This window comes from Protopterus annectens, chromosome 10.part0 (assembly GCF_019279795.1).
Source record: "Protopterus annectens isolate FY-2018-M chromosome 10.part0, PAN1.0, whole genome shotgun sequence".
Lineage (NCBI taxonomy): Eukaryota > Metazoa > Chordata > Ceratodontiformes > Protopteridae > Protopterus > Protopterus annectens.
The window spans coordinates 717,625,213-717,648,250 of NC_056744.1; the positions used below are offsets into that span (position 1 = coordinate 717,625,213).

The 23,038-nt window shown below is 37.9% G+C and overlaps 1 long non-coding RNA gene across 1 annotated transcript in view; it reads right to left on the bottom strand.

Annotated features, from left to right (window-relative positions):
- The window catches only part of LOC122813293, a 741,409-nt gene that overhangs the window by 438,065 nt on the left and 280,306 nt on the right, over positions 1-23,038 (bottom strand). The window contains exon 2 of the long non-coding RNA XR_006366655.1: positions 12,899-12,967. This is a non-coding gene — a long non-coding RNA (uncharacterized LOC122813293). The remainder of the gene's footprint in view (positions 1-12,898; positions 12,968-23,038) is intronic.

The following is a 23,038-nucleotide window of genomic DNA, read 5'->3' on the forward strand; positions in this document are numbered from 1 at the left end:
CTCTAATATATTCTGCTGCATTTGTCTGCATGCTGAATCTGTGCCACCATGGGATCTCAATATGCCCCTACTTCATCTACTGCCAGCCTTGCTAGCACTAGGTACCTTCAGACAAAGTAGCAATTGTTTCATGCTCACTGACAACCCCTTACTGCTAAATGATACTAAATCTTCTTTGAAGAGGTATAAATACCTAACTACATAGGAGTCTATTATCTCAGTCAACATGGCTACCAGCAAGTCCCACACTAACACAATCCAACACAACAGCAAAACTTACATATGCTGAACTACTGAAAAATTCCTTCCCTCGCCTTCTAGGCAATGCACTAATAGCTCAATGCTCAGCAGCATTTCCACACCTCCCCTACAGCACACATAACAAACAAGAGTAAGGAAGTCAGCATGCCTAAACCTTTAAAGCTAACAGACCATGTCTCTGCACATTTATTTATTTATTTGCATTTGTTTTTTGGGGTAGAGCACTGATCTCCACAGACCTTTTTCAGACTCTGCCCTGGACACATGAATGTCCTAGTCACAGGACATTCTACAGTCACACACACACACACATGGTTGCTCCTCTTGTGAGACTGAATAAGGACATAATGACGATTAGCTGTCTCATATGTGTTAAACTTCATATTGTCACTACACACCTTAAAACCATTCACCTCAATTACACGTGACCTAATCATTGTCCATGCTGAAGCAAACAGTCTTAGATATGCCACCCTGGGGAAATAAGGAGAGACATAGTGGAGCAAAATAACCAATATACTCATAGATAAATTAGTTCCAAGTTATGTCAAAGAGCAGGAACTAGGCGAATTTCAGCATTTTGAAACTATGAAGCTGAACCATTCAGAATCCCGAAACTCACAATCATGAATCACACAATCACAAACATACGTACACCATACACCACATAACACACACACACCATTCCACCTACAGCACACAAACCACACAACCCTACACTACATATAAGCAGGGGGCAAGCCCACCCAGCACCAGCCATGTGGGGGCCTGCACCCCCACACACCCCTACTTATATATACCAACTCCAAGATCGCACATAACGAAAAAAAAAAACTCACACCATGGCATTCTACACTCGCTCGCACACAAATACACATCACACATACACAAACACCAACAAATCCAACACTCACACTCATACTTACACCTCCCTACCCTTAGCCATGCAAACAATGTACAAAAACACACACAAACACTCACTCACCTTCAATTTCAGATACCATATCAGCCAAACACTTCATGCAACGTACCGGAAATGCATAAGCGCAGATTCGAGATATTCAAATTCGCTCTTATGCACTTTCGGCATTCTGCATTTTCAGCTTCATGGTCTCGGAATACTGAAATTCAAGATTTCAGCATTTTGAGATTATGAAGTGAAACCATATATATATATATATATATATATATATATATATATATATATATATATATTATACACACACACACACACACACACACACACATATATATATATATATCTGTATGTACCTACATGGAAACACTTTATAAGCTCGAAATCCTGAAATATCGAATTTCAGAATCTCAAGCCTATAAAGTCGAACAGACGGAAATCGCAAACCTGGAAATGTCGAATCCGACAATGTCGAACCCGCAGTACGGATAGCACGTTAGGTGAGTGTTGTTTATTTTATGGTTTTGGAAAGGGATTGTGTGTTTGTGAGTGTGTTGGGATGTTTTATGTGTGGGTTAGGGTAGGTAGTTCAGAGTGTGAGTGTGTTAGTGTTGGGGGTGGTGGTGTTTGTATGTCTGTGGTGTGTGTTTGTGCAGGGGGGTGTGGAATGTGTGGTGCTCGATTGTCTGTGTTATGGAGTGTAGTGCGACCTCGGAGTTAGTATATATTAATAGGGAAGGTGTGGGGGGGGCACAGCCCCCCACATGGGGGGTGCAGGAGGGAGTAAGGGTAGGTGTGTGTGTGTGTTTGTTTAGTTGTATACGTGTGTTGTACTGCTTTTTGTACAGTGTTGGGAGGTGTGTGAGTGTTTGTGTTTGTATGTGTTGTGTAGCGTGTTCTGTGTCCTTTTGCAGTTTTGTGGTTTCGGTAGTTTGGGTTTCGCGGTTTTGTGGCTTAGGTTATTTGGATTTTTCATTTCATGGTCTCGAGATACTGAAATTCGATATTTCAGTATTTTGAGATTATGAAGTGAATCCACATATATATATATATATATATATATATATATATATATATATATATATATATATTATATGTATATAACTCACAGACACACACACACACACATATATATACACATATATAAATATATATATATATATATATATATATATATATATATATATATATACATATATATGATGATGCCAGGGGGCGAAACTGGTCTGTTGAGTCACTTGTTCCTGTGTGGAATTACCTGTTCCTGATGTTGCTGTATGGCAGCTAACTGCTGTATGTGCTGTTGCTTCCATTAAACCTGAATTATTTGGATTGCCATATGGACTGACTTTTTTGAAAGTATTCTGGAAGAACATATTTATGTTGGACCTTTGGTGGTGTGCTTTTGTTTTGGTCCGTGCATTCTGTATTTGACTGCGAGCACCAGGGTTGTTTGGGTGAAAATATGTATATATATATGTATATATATATTTGCCCACTCTACATAAAGGACCAAAACCATCTTAATTATGTGCATCTAATTATCAAAGTCCACAAATAACAGTTTCCAATGTTTATCTTAATTATAATCCTTTGAGTGGTTTCTTCTCACAATGCCTTAACTGCTTATTCAACATCCTGGTTCAACCAAATCTCTATGCATCTCATCATGTCATGACCCCACAAAAAAGGGTGAACTCTGTACTAAGTCATATGTTAGGGCCCAGTTCATTATAATAGCTTTTGTTTTTGCTTAATTAACTTTAAATCCTGCTACACCATTAAAATAATTCAGCTTATCAAATATAATTTTAATATGTTCTGGATTAGTAACATGTAATATTACATTGCCCACAAAAGGGCTATTTATTCAACAGTATTTCTCATCTTATATCCACTTAAGTCTGACTGTCTTATGCCCATGGCTAGTACCTCTAAATATAAAACAAAGAGTAATGGTGAAAGCGGGTGCTCCTGCTTAGTCCCTGTTGTAAAGCTCAACTACTTTAGACAGTTCACTACCACACTTTACCCTAACTTGAGTTCTTCTGTAGATATGAAATATAAATGTTCTCTGTGTCTGTAGAAAATAAAATACACCAAGGGATCTCTTCATAAATTGCTTAGTTACAGTGTCAAATGCATTTTCATCATCCAACGATATTAACATTAATATACTATCATTGTAAAATGCATCCTTTTAAATCAAAAGGGTTCTGTTAACAATCTAACTTTTGCAACTCTTGTATAAATCCACACCACTCCAGGTCTGTTATTCCTGGCAATATCTTTGACATTCTTTTTGCCATAATTGTCATAAACAGGTTGCAACCATGAGTCAGGATCAAAATAGGTTTATATAACTCTGGATCAAGAAGATGTTTATTCCTACTTTGGTATAACTACCATTACTGCTTCTTTCCAAGTTAAAGGCATGTTTCCATCCAGAAAAAAATGTTAAAAAGTGCTTTATGTTCTGCTCCTTTTTCCACATTTCTACTGAAACTCCATCATTACCAGAGATTTTGTTTCTGTTTTCTGTATTCTTATTGCATATTTAATTTCAGTTTCATTTATTTTTAATGCCAATATCCATCTTTCTACTTATTTATTTATTTATTTATTTATTTACTGGGAAATTCTGACTGGACACAGGTCGTTTTTCAGCGGAGGCCCAGGGAGAAAAGATCCACAAGTACATATAAAAAAATCTTACAATAGAAAATGTTACAATAGTAGATGATTTTATAGTAAACAATACGGCATCCAGAGTACACAGTAGTAAGAAACAAAAACATACGATGGGTAATGAGTACAATACAGTTTTTAAACTGAGTAGACAAATAAACGATACCTAAGGATTAAGCTGATAATAAAATATATAAATATATAAAGAAATACTTCTCTTAACTGAGCAAGTTATAATTGTTTGAAATATGTTGACAGTTCTCATGGGTTACTCTCAACCTCTACATCTTCCTTATACAGTATGCAGTAATAATTCTCCATTACAATAATAATTGTTCCTAGGTCTACCCCAACATTCTAATAATTCCTAATTTTAGTTATGACATTTTCAACCTTTTACCCCTAAAATTTGATTTCTCAAGAGTCATTATTAAAAAAAGTTGTTTTAAAGCCAGTTATACACCCATTCATGCTTTCTAAATAGTTTTGCATAAACTCTTCCATTTCTCTTCAACCTGTTGTGTTCCATTTGTTTGTTTTGCCCTGTAAATCCCTTACTTTTTAAGCCCTCTAGGTACCTAATGTGGCTATTATTCCATATCTCATTTGTTTTCATTGTAACCTTATTTCTTATTTTCAATTTATGGTTTTTCCAGTTCTTTACAAAGCCTTTACAGCGTACCTTCAAATCTAGTATAATTACATTTAAGGTTTGATCTAACCAATCATTAAAGGGCTTCCATTTCCGAAGTAACAGTAGAAAATGTTGGTCTTTATTGCAAGATACTACTTGCTTATAAAACTTACTTTGCATAGGTGCATGACACATCAACATATGTTTCTACATGACTCCCAACATTCCCAAAGCAGAACAAATGACTTCTATGTCCACTAAGACAAATGTAAAGAGCTGGAAGACCCAAACAGATCAAAACATAATGGACAATTCAAAAACAAACAACCTAGATGACCTACCAATATAAAAACAAAACTTTGCAATAAAGAAAAAAAAGTCTTAAATTATACAGCATATCCAATAGGCCTCATATCAATGGCAGTAGCAGAAATAAATGCTAGGGAGCAAATGGCTATAACTAAGGGAATGAGTCTTCTGAACTGGGATGTATGATCTGAATTGCCCAGACATGGTAAGGCTTTAATGCATTTAATGCTATTGGCTGCCAAAAAAGTAGTTACCAGAAAATGGAACTCAAAATCAAAACCACCTGTAATTGCAGTATTAAATGCTGTAAATAAAACAGAAGAATTAGACATGGGATCTTTACAGACAGGAAGGAACAAACTACATAGAAATAGATGGACATTGTGGGGAAAATACATGCAGAACAAAGTTTAGGAGGAGGACTAATGTTTAAAAGACAGCAGGAATTCAGAAATGTATGTAATGCTGGAGTGAATGATAATTATTCAAAGAATTGATATATGTAAAATGCATGAAAAATATTTCCTATGGTTTGTTTTCTTTTCTAATATTGTATGTGTACCTATGTCATTCTCTAAAATGTTAGAATTTAATAAAGTTGTTAAAAAACTTTAAAATACTATTAGGTCTACTAAAGCAGCCCATGATCATAAGATGGCATCTGAAGCAAAATACAATCATAAGTCTGTCCTTAGGTACATTAGGGAACTATGGAATAACACCCAGCAATGCTCTGAACTTAATAAAAATGGTACCGCATATTCAGACCTAACAGATATTGCATTATACAAATTCAATTCTAATTTTACTCCAATCTACATATGCCTGAATCCCTTAAACCCTCTATTATCGCAAAGATCATGTAATGCAGATGTTTTCTAAGACCAAATGTTCTTTTCCCATGGGGTCTGACATTATAACTGGCTGTTTAACAAGCAGTACAAAGCATACCATGGCACAGCAGCACCTCAAACTGTTTAACCTAAGTTTAGCTACATGATTTCTCCTTGAGGTTGGGTACATTGTAATGTTTTTGCCACTCCACAAGGGAAGCCCTACCACTGACCATTGACCATTGACCATGAGAATTACAGAACCATCAGTCTCATGAGTCTTATCTGCAAAGTCATGGAATGCATTATACCTGACCTGATAAGGTATTATATCAAAAATCTAATCCCACAACAGTTTGGCTTTGTTAAGATTAGATCCTGTTGATTAACTACTTCAAGGGGTTAACACGTGTTGTTGATAGTAATTATGCTCATCACTTGGCATACCTTCACCTGACTACAGCATTTGATACCATATCCTATGCTGCCGCTTGAAGCTTTAAAACTAGACACCTGTGTGGTAAGATGGATAGCAAACTAGCTTAAAGACAAAAAGTGTGGGGGCCAGGTGTCTCATAAGAAAACATGAAGGTTGCCAGAGATGTTCCCCAGTGCTCAGTCCTGGGATCTCTCCTGTTTGTTGTTTACTTTCCTAATCTCCAGACCATGAACTAAGACCTCTGGTTAAACAACTCTGCAGATGACTGCAAACTGGGAGTTATACTCAAGTCTTCCTCTGACACTTAAACCCTTTGGCAAGAACTTACACTCATAAATACCAGATATACTAAATATTGGCTAAAATTAAGTACAAAAAAGTGCAATGTTTTTAGATTTAGTACAGAAACTACCCTTCAGCAAACAGCATACACAACATCCTGCTTCAAAATGAAAACGTTATTAGGGAAGGGACTTCCATACACAAGTTGATAATTCCCTCTCTTTTGATCATCATGTAATGACTAATTAGGAAATCCTTCTACTTAGTGCAGCTAATTGCCAATGGAATATCACCCAGAATTAAAGTGGTCATTGTCCCCTTATTATTAGCATTAATTAGTCTAATTATTGAGTTGATTGCCCTCTTTGGGATGTACCTTACCAGATATACCAATCAACTCGAAAGACCTCAGAGGTTCTTAACTAAGAAAATCGGAAGCTTAAAAAAAATTACCAGGAGATACTGGAAGCACTGTCCCTTTATTTAGAATCTTATAGACCACTGAAGGGAGAGCTGTGCCATGCTTTCCATGTCATTAAGGACTCCATGGTCCTGGATCTCTTGCATCTCCATAAGTCAAACACTTCCAGTAATACCACAGACAGGGACCTAAATCTTTATCAACAGATAAATTACACACATTGGAGAGATGAGAAATGCTTTGCTCTGCCATACATGTATTTTATCGCACTATAATGCACACCTTGTAGTCACTTACTGCACTACATCAGAGGGCCCCTTATGTGAGGCTGAGGCAGCAAGCATTTTGTTACAAGAACCGAACAGCAAACATTACACCTCTTGAATGCAGGCAAGACAGAAGATGAAAAAAGTAAGAAAACAGGAAGACAGAAGATGAAAAAAATAAGAAAATAGCAAGTGCAAATGTACAAAAAGGCAGGGAAAATGGAAAGCAAACACTATAAAAAAATGCATTTTAACTTCAAAATGTTACCAAAGAGTTACTGAACTTCCATAACACCACTTGTGCAAATATTATATGGCAGTCATAATTTTAATATGCAGTCTTATAGCAGTCCTCAAAATCCTTGAATATTAACCTTTAGCTGCATTATGCAATAAGGTATTTCTACTTTTAAAAGACACACAAACACATTTACAAGAGGGAAAACAGTATCATTTTTTAGCTTTCAAGAAAGGTAAGCAGTGAAAAAAAAAACTGAAGCAAAAATACCCTTACCGTCATACTGGTCACAACTAATACAGTTAATATTACCTTGATACTTTAAAGCAGCTCCTACACACTTTATAAAAGTTAATTTCCCTGAGGAAAAAGCTGTCAGAAGATGCTAATGGCAAGGCAAAGTCCAAGATTAGAAGAGCTCTGCCTTTGTTGATAAAATAAATCAATGAACAATAAGTCAAACATCTCGAGGGAGAGCTGCTGGTAGCTCACATAAAAAATGCTGATTATTAAGACGTTTTAAAAGATTACTATTATTACACTATTAATAATGTTAAAGTGCCAAAAAAAAACAACAAAACCCAGGCTGACTACTACATGCAATAAGCCTTACAAAGACAGCATAGCAGTAAATGCTTTTATGAAGAAATGCATCCATCTAAGACCAGATACCAGTAAGTAGCTCACTTCAGTAGTGCAAGGTCAGTTTCAGAGAACTATTTCATTCCATTGTAATATATCCTCCACAGTTTATTCTTAAATGGCACAAAAATCTTGTATCAAAATAGATCAAGGATCTGTAAACTTATTGTTGCTCACTTCTGATATCCCAGTACAAAATCACCATCCACTTCACAACAAAATGCACACATTCAAAGTTGCCATAATAAATGTATTTGTTACTTTTAATTATTCTTAATATATTGTAGGTCAGAGGAATTGCTGTTGTCCACATTGAAACATAGCAGGTATATCATGCCATTTAATTTCATAACTTTCATCTTATATGTGCACATATGGAAAACATAATACATAGTCACATTGTGTAAAAAGCAAAATATTACATCAAGGACAATCCTTATGCAGTGTCTCTTTGAACACCATGACAGTTCCCTCTACACTTTATTTTGAAAAGTATGTACTGTCTACATGCTACATACAAGCTGTAATAACATCATGTCATTGAAATTTCCATCCTATCTATATCTCCTACAGTCCAGATTCAAGAAAGGCATTAAGAACTGACTGGCTGTATTGTATGAAGGGTGTATGTGCTGATACAACTCTTCTATCTTGGGGGGCGTGGATCTGAGAAGCTGAAAAAAAAACTCTGAGGGGATAGGCTATATGTCATATGAATATGCATGCTTCTCAGGCCTTTTCTTAAATCAAAAATGACTGAAATGTTGAACATAGTAGTTATAACAGGTAGTGTCAAAGATTTCAAGGTGAGCATGTTTATCGTTATAAGGAAAAAGATGGCTTTTGTCTTGCAGAAATTTGGCAGCATAATTCACTTTTATATACAGATGTTAATATTGTGGTGAGAATGGTAAAGGATGGACTCATCAAGCGAACATCAAAATGATTTTTAGGTATTAATGATGTGAGGTGAAAGAGGGGAGAATTTGTGGTTCTTTATAAATACTGAGACAAGAGTTTTACATGACAAAAAGGGGCAAGTTAGAAGGTATGGAATTCTATTACAGCTGTAAAATGCATTTGATAAGGTCAAACATGAGAGGTTATGAGCTACATAAGTAAATACGGGTGCTCTTTGGATATGGTATTTTATTACATTCTGAATTTGTTACTGGGGTAAAGACTGCTGACTCGGTACAGAGTAAACACCACAGACTCATGACACTATATACAAAGTGCAAATCATAGCAGGCTTGAGGGTATAAAGGCAACAGATACATGATATTATATACAGAGTGACTGACAAAATACAATATACACGTGCATTTATACAGACTGACATTCAGAGTGGGAGTGTTCAAAGAATCACACTCAAAAAGAAGAGTCAGAGCAAGGTATGTAATGGGAACAATGAAATGAAAAGTTTAAGTTATGTAACCAGAGATAGCAGCTACATTTTCCTAGGCTCTTGAAAAATGCTTTTATTTCCGATTGGAAAATGAGGCAAGAGGAATGATCTTTAAGGAAAGAAGGGAGAGATTCCCACAGTTTGGGATGAAAGACTGAGAAAGCATTTTTTCTGCAGTGAAGCTTAGTTCGGGGTGATGGAGTGGTGGAGAAGAGGACACGAGCAGTTAAAATTTGTAAGGTTGTATGTTGGTGCATCTCTGAATAGTCTGGCTAGTAGGGAGAAGGTGTCATTCTTGATAAGTTTAAATAGTTGAGAGATATGTAGAAAATCAGAACATTGTTCACAGGTAGCCAATTAGTTTTTTCAATGGTTCTGCAGTAATGTTCATTTCTTGGGAAGACAGTGATGAATTTGCAAATGACCTTTGAGATGGACTGAATATTGCATATATTTATTTCAGAGGCTGAAGCAATTACAGACAGTATTCTAGTACAGCCAATAAAATACCTTTACCTATTGAATTTCTACAGAGTCTGAATACAAAAGGAGAGATCTTATTAGCCCAGAATAGGAGAGAGTTGTTTTTGTGTGTGTAGTCCAGGTGGAGTTGGAAATTTAGGAAGGGGTCCAACCAAATTCCTTGGCATTTGAATGAAGTGATATTTTCAATAGTGTTATTAAAATGATTGAGGAATTTTAGAGTTCTGGAGATAGATGTGAGCTTTTGCCTGGTGCCAAAAAGTATTACCTGTGTTTTAGATGAATTTAGCAGTAATTGTTTATCAGTGGTTCACTGAATAAGAACATGAAAGTCAGACTGAAGTTCAAGATCAAGAGACAAGACAGAGTGATTCGAATAGAATAGAACCATGTCATCAGCTTAAAGCAGGACAGGAAGATGTAAGCCAAAAGGAAGTTTGTTAATGTAGATAGAAAAGAGGACAAGTGATGGAATAGGTCCTATGGGGACACCTTTCTGCTGGGGTTGCTGAATAGAAATTCATTGAAAAGTCATAGTTAGAGAAGTATTTTTTGAACCGGTGAAGTGTGTCATCACTAATGCTTATTTCATTGAACTTGTCTATGAGAATTAAGTGATCAACAATATCAAAGGCTCTGGTAGGGTCAGTAAAACTGGCTCCAGTAATTACGCCTTTGTCCATTCCAAGGAGAATGTTGTCACTGAGTGCCCAGATAGCTGTGGATGTACTATGACTAGATCAAAAGCTATGTTGCTTTTGAGAAAGAAGGTGGCATTTGCTGATGTACTGAGTTGTGTTCAAGTAAAGTAATTTTTCCAGTATCTTTCCTAGTGTGGCTGATTTGACAAATGCAGACTACAAGCAAAAATCAGTAAAATAATTACAATTGTGGTCCGCGAGGTGTCCCAGAAGTTTATTCCTAGTTCATTCTTGAAGGCACCATAGACTTTGATGATCCTTACTTCTTGGAATAAACTATTGCATGCTGGCCACTTCACTTCCTGCAGCCCATTACTTAATACAATCAACCCTGAGCTCTGAATACAAATCATCATACAATCAGGCCTGAGCTCTGAATACAGATCATCATACAATCAGCCCTGATTTCTGAATCCAGATCATCATACAATCAGACCTGAGCTCTGAATACAGACCATCATGAAGGAAAGACAATTCCCCAGTTCAGTATTATTTCATTTTTCATATTAGTAAACATTTGCACACTTGTCACTTGAGCAGCTATCTGTCAATGCACTAGCCTACATCCTACTCATATGTTTACTCAATAACAGCGGTTGTTTCTATCGTGCTTTAATTAATCAGTCACAATACATCAGCAATGCATATAACCAATCAATACAGTAGATTAATGAATTTTGTTATACAATTCTCTTCTGACTAGTACTGTAGTTGCCTGTTTGGCCATTACCACATTTCTCTCCACTTCACTTATTGTCCTAAATCACTTCATTGATGGGTATGTACCCATTCCAAGTCTTTGATTCACTAGTAACAACTTCACTCCTTTAATTATGCACTGTTCCAAAACTGATGGATATAAGAGGAATATACCTCTCAACTGTACAGGTTTTCGCAGAATGTCCAGATTGTTGCCTCATATTTTTGGTGTGTTCCCCCCTAAAACCTGTCCCTTTCTGGCAAATATACCTGAGGACCAAAGTCATTAAATAATGACAAACATTTGCGTTTAAGACTCCACATCCTTCAGAAAATTCATGTTAACACAAAACTTATTATTCTATCAACTTTCTAAGTTTGTAATGGTGATATTTAAAATCTGTCTCTATTTGTCCCCCCATCATTTTAGGCTTTGTCCAGATTTTTTGCTCTAAGAGGTTAAGAGGTATGAAGAGGAACCATTGCTACCACACCAGTATTAGAGGAAGCAGGAGAAAGGAACACTTCTCTGAAACTTCGCCTCCATGAAGAAATGGTCCTGTACATAAAGTTATATTGTAACTTCAGAGACCTACCTCTGCCATGGACTATTCAAATCTGTTCCTCAGTCAACTGTTAAACCTCTACAGTACTACACAGATCAAGATGCAATGCTGTTGAATTAACCAACATCTAGCAACTGCTTCCTTTCCCAAACTACTGAATTAAGAACATACATCAGAGGTCTCACAGGACCTATTATCAGTGCTATCTTGTCTTCCATGCTCCTTCTGCCACTATAATAGTTATTCATAAAAACATAAATGTCATCTTGTATCATTATATATAAACCTTTGCTATCTGCAGTCACTTGCTTGTTTCTTCAATTGTAAAGCTCTTCTCACAAGGTGTTCACTGAAGATGCTTTCCAGCCCAGTTCAACAACCTGGTATGCAATAAAGGAATACCTGCATAAATAAATATGGTACAGTTATGTTATGCAAAGCTTGCCTACCAGTGCCACTTTCTGTTATATTATTGTTACACAAGTCACATAGTACTTAAAACATCCCAGATAGCCCTTTCTTCATTTTATGCCACCAGCATTTACAAATTAAGAACCAGGATTGTGGGTATAATGCATTTGACTACAGCAGAGTTTACTCAGTGTACTCAGATAAACTTATGCCATTTAATAGTTTTTATTTCTCCAACTGCATGTATGGGAATGAGGAATAGTAACCATAATGAATTAACTTATTCACTGTGCTATCACCTTGTGCCTACAAAATGAGCATCTCCCTACTGGTGAATCTATTGTTTTTATGATCACCATGTATTTATTACCTTGTTGCCTTGTTTGTCTCTCCCAATAATTCAGTTCTTAAAGGGCCCTTGGTTCATTAAGCCAACCCAATCAAAATAAAACAATAAAATGACAATTTAATTATTTCAAAACAAGCAATCATCCAATTTACTAATAAAGACTGTAACGGGCTAGCTATAGATGGACTGCTTGTGCTCCACTAAAATGTATCTCACACACACACACACACACACACACACACACACACACACACACACACACACACACACATACACACACACACACACACACACACACACACACACACACACACAGTGTAGGCTGACATAAATAAACTAAGTGTTTTCTTACCTTAAAGAAATTAGCAAACACTAATAGCATCAGGCTGTAGAGGGCCTCTTGGATGTTAACAGTAGCTTCCTGCAAAAAACAAAACATGGAAAGTACCATTACAAACAGGAATTAGAGGGGGAAATTGGTAGCAAATGCCTTGCAGCTAAATTCACAATTCTGGCCACTCACTGTTCAAAGGAACATTGATAATTTTATAGAATCTAAAGCAAAAACATGAATTTATCCTATCCTGCAAGCATCTTAAAACAAATTTCAAAAATCCAAGCAGATATTTAATGGTTTGCCCAAAACCAGCAAAATTCCAAAACAACTTTTGTCACTGGAGCACAGCACCTTGTAAAAGTCCCATGTGGGTGAAATTTTATTTATTACTTATTTACTTTATTGCCTTTTGACAGCTGGTAAGTCCAGCACAGCAGAGCCTTTTACAGTGGGAGAAGAGATCCACCATTATAAAAGTATAATAAGACATGCATTCAGCAAACAAATATACATAAGACAAAATGCACACTACATTTACTGTGTTTCAGTGAGAATATACAACAGAATAAAAGCTTATTTATAGTGACAGCTCAAAGAGAAAGGCTCCAATTACTATATGTATGTACTAGTAGATGCATGTGTGTAAACAGCATATTCACATAAAGTTAGTAAATACTACCATTAGCAAACGATAACTGATACAAAGTTAGTAAATATTACCATTAGCAAACTATAACTGACAATAGGAAGGGACTGTAAAAACTTTGGCTACAGATGTGTTATCAACAAATTGAGGAAGTATAAGGCAGTAAATAACTAAAATTGAACAGTAATTCTGCAGCACATTCAAAATGCAATGTTAAGGTATTTGAGTGGTGACTGTTCTACTTTTCCATCTTAATTTGTTCATGTTCTTGCCTGTTTGTAAAATTGGTTATAATTCAATGTAATGCTAGATACTGTACTGAGAATTGAAAATGGAAATAGTATTGCTATATTTAGCAAGGTATTACTAGAAACAGCTACCATTTCTAAGCAGAGTTGGATCCAGCACTAGGTGACCTAGGCAGCTGCCTAGGGCCTGTGTGTTTGCTGGGGGGCACCAGCTTCACTTAAAAGTAATAAAAAATGTGTTAAGTAAAAAAATCCTGCAAGATCTTTCCATAAACACAGTAAGCATTAGGACACCATGGAAAAACTTCCTTACCTCACAACTTCTGTAAGCTCCAGAAACCTCCTAGTTAAGACAATGTCCTAACATTGTCTAAATCCACACTGGAAGCTGGGGATATGCAGCATATAAACAAACAGTATTACTATGCAGCACAGCTGAGTGCACAGCTCTTTCCTTTAGAGCATGTTTGTGTGTGTGTGTGTGTGTGTGTGTGTGTGTGTGTGTGTGTGTGTGTGTGTGTGTGTGTGTGTGTGTAAAATGCTGCAGTTAGGGGAACTGTCTAGTTAAGTGATGCTGCTCAGAGTCAAACCCTGAACCTTAATAACTAAGGGCAGGCAAGTGCCTTAATCCTCCACAAAAATTGCCAGGTCTCTTCTAATTTTATTTATTTATTTAGTTTGTTAATCACTGAGGACTGTAGTCTATCAATGTCATGCATATAGTTTCGACACTGTATTTTTAATGTTAGTGGTACAACAGGTAGCACCCTTGCTTCTGGTGCAGAAGGTTATGAGTTCTCTTGCTACAACAGATAGACACTAGTATGCAGCATCCCCCCTTTAAGCTGCACTACCGTGCAGCATAAAGGGGGGATCCGGGTGCTGCACCTTGATGTGTCCTTCTTTGGATGAGATGCCTATTAACTATGAGCTTGTTTTCAGTTTGCCAGTCATTCCCTATTGTAATATCACCCACCGATTTTCTTTTTTGTTTGTTTTTGTTTTTGTTAACGTAACAGAGATAATTTATTCTTCAAGAGCAGCAGGCACTGAATTTGTAGATGAAATACTGAAATGCAAAGTTGTTTGCTAGCAGCAACCTTTTCATTAGTTGCAGTTCTCTTTAAAATGGAATTATTCAGATGTCTTTTACTTTTACAGAGATGGTGCATATTGACTGACATCAGTAGAATGTAATGACAAAAGTTTGAGTGGCCTTTTACGGTTGAAATGTTCTGAAATGGGTAGTCTTATCATTATTGATTCATACATTTCGTTTCATTCCTTTCTGAAAAAAAATGTCCAAAACTACAAATTTAAAACACACTCTAACAAGTGGTGTTGTATTATACAAAGAATATGACTTATTACAATCAGGAAGTTGAATCAAGGAATGCATGCATGTATGCATGGTCCAAAAATGTGTACAAAGGGCCCATGGTTTGAAAACAGCCCAATGGTACACTTAATCCACCACTAGCCAGATGCATTATCTATGAATGTGGGCTTCAATGCAGTTTTAATGAATGTGGGTTTCAAGGGCAAAGAAGTTTACTTGTTTACATTGTGAGACTATATTGTTTTGTTCAGTGAATGGCTACCAGTGTTTGTGCTATACAATTTGAAATGAAAGTTTTGAATTAAATCCAAACATCTGTAATCATTGTAAAACTAAAGAAGAAAATAGTAAACACACTGACAGGTTTAAAAAGTATTTATGGTAACGGGGGAGAAATAGCCAAGTAATGGAACACTGTAATGGTCATGGGGGAGCTGCAGGGGGAGCCCTGATCCATTATGCTGCCTAGCACCCTATTTGACGATGATCAGGCTCTGTTTCTAAGTATACTATGAATGAAACATTGTTTTACAGTGTTCCCATTTTGATCAGGAATTATTACTGACTTTCTATTTCACTTCTAATCACAAGTGATAGGAATTAACCTGACCCGTATAAATAACCGTCAGAATGTTTACTTACTATCATGTCTGCTGCACTTATTGCATGTTTTTGCCTATAAGTTCGCTCAGTCCAGAATCATACAAGGCCAAAACAGCATGCAGCAAAAATATGCAATTATGTGCCACAAGCCAGTAGAGGCAAAGGGTTTGAACCTGATCATAATGCCAGAAGTCCAGGGTTTGGAAGGTGCTCTACAGTTGGTATGCAGAGGACTTGAAATTGGGTAAATTGATTACACAGGAAATGTCTGCAAAAGAACTTGACTACATTAACCATTTGGGCACAGGCAAATGGTATGCTGATAAATACATCAACAGCTAAGCATATGAGATTTGGGAGACATAAATTGAAAGGTGAATATTTAATACAGCACACAGTGATTGAGACTTTAGATGTATTTAAGGACCTGGGTACATGGGTAGATCCAGCTTTGAGTTTTTCTAATCATATCAACCAATTGATTAATGACAGTTATAGAACTATAGGCTGTATAAAAAGATTTATAAAGTCTTGGAAATCAGAAATGATGAAGATATTGTTTGTTAATTACATTGGACCCAAACTTAAGTATGGACTAACAATATGGAAACCTAATAAGAAAGCATGCATGAGTTAACTGGAAAGAGTACAGGGAAATATATCAAGGGAATCAATCCATGGATGTGAAAACGTAAGTTATTATGAAAGGCTAAAATATCTGAACTTGTACAGTGTCTCATATAGATTTTTCAAAGGAGATCTTATTCAGCTGTATAGGGCATTTAGAGAAAACTACTTGTGGGAGTGTTTGAGACAGCCGATGTAGAAAGTTCTATAGGAATGAGAAGTGTTCTACTTGTTTCTCAGCTGGTGCATAGAACAGACTACCAAATTACATTTAAGCAAGTACTAGTTTAAATATTTTAAGAACAGCCTGAACACTTATTAGGGGAACAGTTGTTTTGGTATATTGGTAGGCTAGAAGTGCATTAATGTCCATGCTTGAAATATTTGTATGTATGTATGTATGGATGGATGTAAATCTCTTGGAGGACCACTCATATTGGGAAGGACTGAGAGTGAGAAGCATTTCTACTCCGGAGAACAAAGAATCAATCAATCTGTTAGCTACTCCTTGCGGAAGCAAACCATGGTAAAAGAATGCTGTTCCAGCTGGGTTAGACAACACTAGAGGAGTCCTGCAATCACATTCCCTGGGGAGAGGGAGAATAATGTGACAACTAAGAGCATAGACTCCTTCTGGAACAATCCATAAGCTGCCACTGCTCTTGTGAGCTTATGAGAGTAACTAAATAGGGATGACCACTAAGTCCATATTACCAGTGGGCAAACCAGAAGTCATAAGATAGTGCATGACATGATAAGGGGAACAACTGTGAGAAATGTAAGGAGGGGACAGGAAAATAATGACGCTAGTCTTGCCTAACATTTCAGGTTGCTGTGTGAATCTAGAGTGTCACTATAAGAACATACTAGATCTACAGAAGGAGTAAGAACACTATTTGGCAAAATATATGTATGCATGTATGTATGTATATGTGTGTATGCATATTCTGCACAGGGTGCATCAAACTTCACAATGCAAGCTGTAATATTTGTGAGATCTAATTCAGGTGGCTAGAAAATGATACACTCTCATGGCAGCTTGCTTGTAAGTATTTGACACCATATATCAAGAGATGAAAAATTCAGTAAAATAAAACTATAAAAGCATACTGATAAATGTGTGCTGCAAAGCTTGCTATCAAGCACAAACTGCTAGTTGCACAATAACTCTCTGTAGACTGTTGAACTGAATAATGAACCACTGTGCTAACAACTGCAGAAAATGTCTAGAAGAATGCAAAACGGACAGTACAAGTTTTTTTTTTTTAACATAACAACTCTGTCTACTGTGTACAGAGAGAGCATTTGGGAAGGCCAACCCCCTTTGTTTCTTAAACTTGAATTATCTTGTTTCCTCCCTCTCCACTTAAAAAATGCACTTTATTCAGCTGCTTTTACTGTAATTGTGTTCTTCCTACTTTATTACCTTATTTTACTTTGCTGTGTGCCCTTAAGTGTTCAAGTGCTCTTATTCTGCTGCATTTATTACTGCTTGTTAGTAGCCTGATTACATTTATCTGCTATTCTAAGCATCTTAGTTTTGGTTTTAGCACCTGTGCTTCAGGCCAGTTATTTTACATTTAAGAAAGTTTTTGTGGTCTACACTCTTGTCGACAAACCCTTATCAAAACCCTCTCTCCAACACTATGTCTGGACAATTCCCATCAGTTTCTCCTGCCAGCCTAGTCGATATGGGCATACTGAGACAGTGTATCAACTGCCTCATGTTCATTGACAGCCCTCTCCTCCTAGCAAATAATTCTTCTACTTGCGAGAAATGCATCTACCTCAGTAATCTGGAATCCATGCTCTCACTCCACATTCAGTACTCCTGACAAAGAGGAGACTGCCAGCACAAACACACCACCCACATCACATAACCAACCACAACATGCACCCACCTATGCATAGGTCCTCAATAAAAACTTACCTAAACAGCAGAGACCTCCAAAACACACTCACAAACATTCCACACACAACACCAAACACATAACACACAGCAGACAACACAGCAGTGTCTCACAAACAATAAGGCATAACAATGAATCATCACAGCCCATAAGGCATAACAATAAACCAAACATACTAGTCATTGGCAACTCAATTATGAGACACACCAATCTCCCCCTCACCAGGCTTGACAAGGAGAAGGTCACGGTCAGTTGTCTGCCAGGTGCCAGAATCTGCCACATCACGCATGCACTTAACGCTCTCCACAACTGGTACAAGTATGACTCTGTCATTGTCCATGTTTGGTGTGAATGACTTGGGATGTACCTCCCTGGACTATATGAAGAGAAACATGATTGAGCTCTCAGAGTATGTGTCCCAGGCAAGTATGACCCTAGCCCTAAGCTCCATCCTACCTTCACCAAGAATGATACCACAATACCAACAAATTATAACTGACTTCAACAATTGGCTTAGATTCTGGTGTCTTTCCAAGGGGATCCAGTATCTGTCTGCCTGGAGTGACATGGTTGGCAGGCCTCAATGCTTTGCCAGAGATTGTCTCCGCCTTTGGGATTCCAGATTATGGATAAGGCTCTTGCCTCCCCCATTGTATCATTTTTAGGCTATATCCCAGAGACAAATCTTCCAATATAAAAGATCTGTCATACACCAAATTGAAGGTCATTCTTCTTAATGCAAGCAGCCTTATCTTGAAAATGCACTCACTGGAAGCTCTCCTCACACTGAAAGATGCCAGTGTCTGTGCAGTCATGAAAACTTGGTTCAGGGCTGCGGAAAGCATCCCTACCTTACCAGGTCATACCTCATTCCACACATTCTGCCTCCAAAATGAGATCAAGAAGACTAAGGGTGGTGGAGTCTCTATCTTCATTAAGGACAGGCACACTTCCAGACAAGTTTGCCAGCATGATGCACTGGGATTACTCCAGGTGCAACTGACAGGTGGTAAAACACCCATCCAATTTATAGCCAGCTATAGACCCCCCCTCCTTGACTCAGGACACCAACTCCTCCTACCTGGACCTACTTGACTCTATCAAGGTACCCCCTAACACCCTGATCCTTTCGTGACTTCAACTACCTCACCATAGATGGGTGAACTATTCCTGCACTAATGCACTCACCCAAAGATTCCTTGACTTCACCAGTTCTAATGCACTAGACCAGCTCATCTCATCCCCCACAAGGGGAGATAACATTCTGGACTTTGTTCTCACCAACATGGTTGACCGCTGCATCACTCCCATAGTATGTTCTTCCCTGGTGAGATCAGATCATCGGTCTGTCTCATTCAAAGTTTCTATCCCACCCAACCCCTCCCCTGCCAGCCGTAACCAGGCTAACAAAATTTCTTAAAAGCTGACTACAACCTCCTAAGGGAGGGTATCAGTAGCTTCACATCACCACCCTCACAGGATGCAGACAACTATGTTGGACAGTACACCACTGCAGTACACAAACACCTGTACAACTGCATGGGCTCAGACATACCCAAAAGAAATAAAACCTGCTCCTTAAGGAAACACAAATCTGTCTGGTGGACATCCTCTATCAACAGACTTTACAACAAAAGGAAGAAACTTTTGTCCAAAGGTAAAAAGGAACAAATTCCAAATTGGAAAAACTCCCTCTTCAGCCTCAACAAGCAAATTAGATCACTAGTGAAAATCTCCAAAGTCAGTTATGAATTGAAACTAGCTTCCAAAACAAAGGTAAACCACAAAGCCTTCTTCAGTTATGTCAGGAACCTTCATGGCAAAGCCCAGGTTTGTTCTGAATTAGTACTTAATGGTACCACTTACACTGATCCTGTTGACTTAGCCAACCTGCTAGCAGATAGGTTCAGTGCAAACTTCACCCCCTATTCCCTCCCAAAGGCCCATTCGACATCCCCGATACTTGTCCTGCACCTCACTTCTCCATAGATCAAGTGTTAAAGGCCCTATCCAAAGCAAAGAACACAGGTTCTACTGGGCCTGATAGTATCCCAGGCTGTATTCTACACCATCTCCAGCAAGAAATAGCTTCACCATTGAGCACACTATTCAACCACAGCCTAAGTATAGGCTTCATTCCAGCAGAGTGGAGAACTGCCATTGTTATCCCCTTCCATAAAGGTGATGCCACTACTAACCCTGGAAACTATCGCCCCATTAGCTTGACAAGTCTAATCTGTAAAGCCATGGAGAATATTATTATGGATCTCATAAAGAAGGACATATGCAATCTCCAAGCACTTGACCCCACCCTGTATAGATTTGTCAAGGGCAGATCTTGCCTGTTGAACTTGGTTCACTTCTTTGAGACTGTCACCAAGGCCCTGGATGACTGAAAGTCAGTACATACAGCTTACCTTGACTTGACCAAGGCCTCTGACACAATACCCCACTTGGGCATCAGCGAAAAGCTAACACAACTTGGCATAAATCCCTATCTCTTCAGGTGGGTGGCCAACTGGCTCATCGTAGGACCCACAGGGTCAAAACAGGCACCTCCACCTCTGACAACAGACCTGTCACTAGTGGTGTTCCCCAGAGATCTATCCTGGGACCCCAACTGTTTGGCATCTACTTTTCAGAGGTCCAGGCTAAGACAAAAAGCTTGCGGCTGACCAAGTTTGTGGATGACAAAGTTGGAGTGCTGCCATTGACTCCCCAAATGATGTTAACATACTGCAAGAGGGTCTCATAGCAACAAATGACTGGTGCCAAAGTCATGGCTTTAAGTTAAATGCAAAAAAAATGTATTATCATACCATTTGACAAAAACAGGGCCCCTACTGATTACCACATCAACGGCAACTTCCTTATCACACAACCTGTGGTGAGAGTCCTGGGTACTCAGGTTGACAACAATCTCACATTCAACCATCATGTAGCGGCAGTGGTCAGAAAAGCCTTTCACTTGGTTCATCTCATAAGTAAAGGGATTGCATCCAGAAAAAAGGAGGTTATTACCTCTCTGTACACCTCCTCATTATGCCAACAATTGAGTATAATGACCCATTTGGTATGTACCTCTCCATACACCTGCACCAACTGGAAAGGCCACAGAAATACCTCACAAAGAGAATCCATGGCCTCCAACACCTGTCCTATGCAGGCAGGCTCAAATCACTATAACTCTACTTGGTACTGTACAGATTGCTTAGAGGTGAACTTTGTCTGGCCTGCAAGGCAATCTAGGACCCTGCCCTACTAGAGATGCTCCATATCCGTAAGTCTAATTTCTCACGCATTACCCACTCAAAAGGCCTGAATCTAATATGCAACAGCAACAAAACCTGCTGGAGAGACAGGTTTGTCTCCCACAGGCTGCCCTGTCTCTGAAATAGACTTCACATGCATGTCAAATAGAGTACCTAACTGACCCTCTTCAAGTGCAACCATGATGAGCAGATGGGAAACCACACATTTATCCCAGAAGTTCCACCTGCGTCCCTCACTGACAAGGGCAACAGGTGCTGACTGAAGTTTCCTTTTTGGGGATAAACCCTAGGCTAGGCTTGTAAAGACCCCGGCGCCTTTAGCCTAGTAACCTCCTATGATCCTATAACAGTCTAATGACTGATTTATCAAGAAGTCTGGACTGATAGCTTTATTTTTTAACTGCAAACTCCACTGTCAAAGGAAGTCAGAGTGTTTTCATGCCTTTATTTCTGTAGCAATACTGATCTGTAGGAATGCTGGGACAGGACAGTATCATAGCATTTACCCCTATACAGAAAATGTATGCTTTTTGTTTTCTTCGATTAGGGTTTCAACCACATCAGAAGTCAAGCTGCTGTTGCTACAGAAAACCATTTTTCAAAGAAGTAATCAGCAAACAGCTGTCATAAACCTACACAACATTACTAAATTTGTTCCTGATGTACTGTGCCTTTATAATATTTCACAGGTCCAGCAACACAGATACATATTAAACTGTGACTGTCATGCAGAAATGGTGAGGTTCTTCTTTAAATACATATCATAAAAATGTATACTAGTTCTTGTTTTCTTACCAGCAAGCAACAATATGGTTTGTAAGAGATTCAAAATCTGAAGTATTTCTCCTGACCTTTCATAACCAAGAGGTGAATTAAATTACAGACTGCAAATAAATCTGTATGAATATAATAAAGATCTCCACCTTTATTCAAGTTTATTCAAAAAGGAACAGACATATAATTACTTTTTCTGTAAAAAAAGTTTTCCTCTGAGTTTTTTTACTATGTTTAGTAAAACAAATGTCTGTATTATTTTTTCTTGTAACTTAAACATGATCTTTGCTATACTACCCTTGTGGTAATTAAGCAGTAACCCAGAATTACTTGTATATATCAGGGAATCACATTTTTAATCCTGGCAAATACTGAATTGTTGAAAGGACAGAAAAAAAAACATGTACCTCTGACAATTCACTGTTAAACAGCTGTGCTGCTTTATTATTTTATTTATTTATTTATTTTACTGGGCAGCACTAACGGAACTGTGTAAGGGAATAAATAATAAAATGTTTTTTCTTCAGAAACACCATTTGTACTGCAAATCAGCTGCAGTATGAAGAGTGCCTTACCTGTAAGTCTACCGGATGTGTTTCAAAGACAGCAGTATGACACATTGTGAAATGAATGGTGTAATGAGCAGCAGCAACTGCCAAGACCAGCCACATCAATGGTACTCTCATTGCTGCACTTAAAGACATGGTACTAAAGGACTGGCTGCAGAGAGGGCACG